Source organism: Xiphophorus couchianus, chromosome 18 (genome assembly GCF_001444195.1).
Source record: "Xiphophorus couchianus chromosome 18, X_couchianus-1.0, whole genome shotgun sequence".
Classification (NCBI taxonomy): Eukaryota; Metazoa; Chordata; class Actinopteri; order Cyprinodontiformes; family Poeciliidae; genus Xiphophorus; species Xiphophorus couchianus.
This window is the reverse complement of record NC_040245.1, coordinates 9,293,050-9,297,254: the sequence shown is the minus strand read 5'-3', so window position 1 is coordinate 9,297,254 and position 4,205 is coordinate 9,293,050. Positions and strand designations below refer to the sequence as shown.

Genomic DNA, 4,205 nt, shown 5'->3' with positions numbered 1-4,205 from the left:
CCTGGCACCACTGGTAAAGAAGTGTTAAAAGCGTTAAAATAAGTTCAAATCAATGGATAATTCACAAAAATCTACATGTCAAACAATTTTTTGGTACGTCTGCTACCAACTCTTCGACCAACCTCATTTTCTTGACATGAGAGCAAAATTTCTCAAGGTTGAAGACTACAGAGGGATCTTTGACGCATCCCACCAGATCTTCCAGTCTGTCTAATGAACTCTTCTCTTTTCTGCAGGATTCCAGTCTGGTAATGAAATGCAGGCAGAGAAGGTTTGGCTCTATGTTTGGTGAACTATTTCTTGTTTGACTTGATGTCAAGTTAGGAATCATTATCCTATCTTCGGTTTAATGTATTTATTGAAGGGTTTTCATTACAAATATACAAAAATACCAAAATTACCAATGAGAAAAACAATGTACAGTATGTTGCTATAAAATACCAGCTCAACCAATACGGTGCAGTGGAATCTAACTGAAACTTTGGGAAATCCCTTCACTGGATCTGACAACAAGTCAAACCGGATATTCTAAAGCAGGAAAAAAATAAGGACAAATAGACATTAACAGACACAAACCAGATGGTTTCTGCATTTCCAATTTTTCTGCTGTGGATTGTGGGTGCCATATGTGTCTGTTGTGTGTGAAGCAGACTCTGCTTTTATTGGAGGACAATGTAATCTGTCCTACATCTGTCAGGGTTCTTTACTGCAGATATGAAGTGCTGACAGCCTCAGTTATTTTTTAACGTTCTCTAACTTGTGACTCTAAGACTGAGAAAACCAGAAATGAACAGGAATCAAAAATGGCAACTGCTCAAAGATTCAACAGTGAAGGAACAGCTGTGGATCACTGTGCTGAAAGATGATGGCAAAAACCTCCAAAACTAATATTAAGCACTTCTCATTCAGCCTCAAAACACAACAAGGCAGAAAGAAACCAGTCTGTTGTTTAGGTCAGTTAATAAACCTTTTACTATTGAAGAGTCCAGGATATTTTTTAAAACACACATTGTTTATGCACATTTTATTTTTTGTGTACAGTTTTGAGGACAAAGTTTTTACCACACTACTTCATTTGAGGTTTTCAGAAATTCATTCTGCACAGCATCACATTTTGATCTCCTGTTGAAGATCTTCTGCTATGCTTGGTATCATTGTCCTGTTGGTGACCCATCTGCCTTATACAATATGTTCTGAAATGCTTTATTTTAGAGAAGTTTATATTCAATTCATTGACTAAAAAGGAACCTGCGCAATCCATCACTCCCCCATCTCCATGCTCTAGAGAAGAAATTAGGCATTTGTGAAGTTGGTGTGCTTGCTTTTCAACAGTTTGCATCACTACTGTCATCTGCCCAAAGGACATTGTTCCATTAGTCTTTATGCAGAGATAGATCCAACTTTGTAAACCTAGACTGTGCTACCATTTTCCTTTAAAAGGAAATATGCTGTCTCTTGGCAATTGCATCAAGCAAGCCGTCTTTTCATTGCGTTCAAAGGTGCAACAGGTCCAGTCAGAATTATTCTCCAGCTCATTCTGAAGGGTCCCAAAGTGTGCTTACACTTAAGGACTGCATTATACTACCCACCGAATTCTGGGTCTGCCCCAGGATCACCTCACAATAACTCTGAGCAGACACATTTCTATGTGTTCCAGACAAGATGCTAATAATTACTGATAAATTAATCCTGACCCTGCTGGGTGGCTTTTAGTCGTAAGTTTTCCCATGGCTTTCAATAGGAGCATCATCAAAAGTGAAAGTAAAAGTTCATAAAACAGTTTTAAGATCCCATGGGTTCTTTTGGTTTGGGTTCTGCTCTCATCAGCAGTTAAGATACCAACTGTTCGTCTCCACGAGGCCTTACTTTCACAAATGCCAGCTATCCCTTTAACAATGTACAACTTAGCCATTGCCCTTAACGGAAAGCCTGATTTTTCTAACACACAAATTCACCCAGCAACTCATATAATCCAACAACGCTCACTGTGCAGCTGTCCTCTGGCTATATCTGTCCACAGTGGTTTATAGCAGGCGCATGGCACCTCATTAGTGGACAGCGGTTGCTGCACCTCCTTCCATACTTCACATCTTCCATCGCTCCCCACTTTGCCTTGCCCTCACCCTGAACCTGTCCTGAGGGAAGAGATGGGGGATGAGTGAGGAGGAGGAAAATGGTCAGATAATTTTTCCTGCCTCAAAAAAATTAGCAATGTGTACCTTTTCAATCTGGGTGGGTGATGTTCTTTGAATGAAGGGTGATGAAGTGTTTGCTGAGAGTGCCTCTCAGCAGAAAATCCCACAGTGAGTCCTGTCAGAAACTTGTTAATCCCCTGTGATGGTCGCTGTGACGACTGTGTTTGTGTTGGTCTCGGTCGGGGGTTTGCTTTAGACATGCACACGTATCCACGTCTCCAAAATGATTCACAGGCTGCTGAAGAATATACGCCCCACAGAGAATGGAGAGAAAAGAAATGGTGAACTCTAGGCCGTGAAATACTAGATCAGCTGAGTTTTCTGTTTTCAGCCACATCCATCTGACAAAACACTTATCTGTCCCATCTCGCGTACCTTTTTTTCCGGCGGAATAAATCCAAGCTGTTCTGCTCAGGTAGCCGTTCAACAAAAATCCTCCCCTGAAGGGCTCCGCTTTTTAAAATGCCTGATGTCCTTTAACATGGTCGGCCCTGATAGGCTGGGTTCTACAAGCGTCAATTTCTGATTGGCTGGAGGGCAGAGCGTGTGCAAGTGGCACAGGTGCAAAACATTACTCCTGCTAATCAGAACCAATTAGAAACAGGTGTGATCACAGTCCAAGCAGGGAAGGTGACTTTTGAGACAGGAGCAGATCCTGAGGTTAGGGACTGTTCACTCTTTGCAGATGATGGAGCTATTTGGAAAAGAGGGAAGAATATAGAGTTTATAGTTAAAAAAATACAAAAGGTTATTATAGATATAGAGTTGTGGGCATTGAAATGGGGGTTTAAATTCTCAGTGGACAAAACGAAGGTAATTATATTTTCAAAAAAAACCAAAAAAACAAATAAGGTTATAGAATTAAAATTATATAATCAGAAAATTGAACAGGTAAAGAGTATAAAATTTTTAGGTTTGTGGTTTGATGAGAAATTAAAGTGGAATATTCACATCCAAAAGATTGTTGATAAATGTAAGAGAAAATTGAATATATTAAGATGTTTGGTGGGTAGTGATTGGGGAGCAGGGAGAAAAACCTTAAAGCAGATTTATACGGGGATAATTAGAGCTGATCTTGATTATGGGTGCTTAGTGTATGGTTCAGCAGCTAAAACTCACTTAGATAGATTAGACAGGATTCAACATCAAGCCCTGAGAGTATGTACCGGAGCATTCAAAACAACACCAACAGCAACATTAGAAGTAGAAATGGGAGAAATGCCACTAGATCTAAGGAGAACTTCATTAGGAATAAATTATTGGCTAAATTTGATGGGCAATAAATGTGGACATCCAACTCGGGAAATTTTAAAATCATGTTGGGAAAAGGAAAAGAAAGAGATGAAGAGTTATGGATGGAAAATTGAAAAGGAAGTGAAGGAACTTAAAGTGGACACTCTGGAAATTAGTCAAACAGATCCAATATCAGTTATACCACCGTGGATTTTACCAGAAGCTATAGTTGATTTAACAATATTGGTAAAAAAAACATGATAAGTCAAATGTTGTAGAAAGGTATGCAGTGCAATCACATTTAAATAATTACTATAGACATGTCCAAATTTATACAGATGCATCAAAAATCGACGGAAAAATAGGAATAGCATGTACAATTCCAGATTTCAAAGTGTATATAGGGAAGAGAATCACAGACGGGTTATCAATTTATACAGGAGAAATGTTAGCAATACTTTTGGCTTTACAATGGATTGAGGAAGTAAAGCCTTTACAAGCAATAATTTGTTCAGATTCAAGCTCAGCTTTGCTAAGCATAAAATATAATAATACGGACAGTAGGATGGACATTTTATTAGAAATATATCATAATCTATTTAGAATACAACATTTGGGATTAGTAGTTGCATTTGTGTGGGTTCCAGCACATATAGGGATAGTAGGAAACGAGAAGGCTGATATAACGGCAAAGAAGGCAATACATAAGTACATTAGTTTTACAGTTAGGATGAGTAAATCGGAAGGGAAAAGTAAGGTCAAAGAAGAGATGATGAA

The 4,205-nt window shown here is 38.8% G+C and overlaps 1 long non-coding RNA gene across 2 annotated transcripts; it reads right to left on the bottom strand.

Moving 5' to 3' along the window:
• Positions 1 to 416: 416 nt before the first annotated feature.
• On the bottom strand, positions 417 to 2,660 carry LOC114133285 (uncharacterized). Of its 2 annotated transcripts, none has more exons than XR_003593146.1 (3): positions 2,571 to 2,660; positions 2,220 to 2,430; positions 417 to 2,135 (listed from the first exon to the last, which is right to left on the bottom strand). It is a non-coding gene; the product is annotated as an uncharacterized LOC114133285 (long non-coding RNA). The 2 variants fall into 2 exon arrangements; XR_003593145.1 differs by having other exon boundaries at positions 2,220 to 2,433; positions 2,571 to 2,611.
• Between the last annotated feature and the right edge of the window lie 1,545 nt (positions 2,661 to 4,205).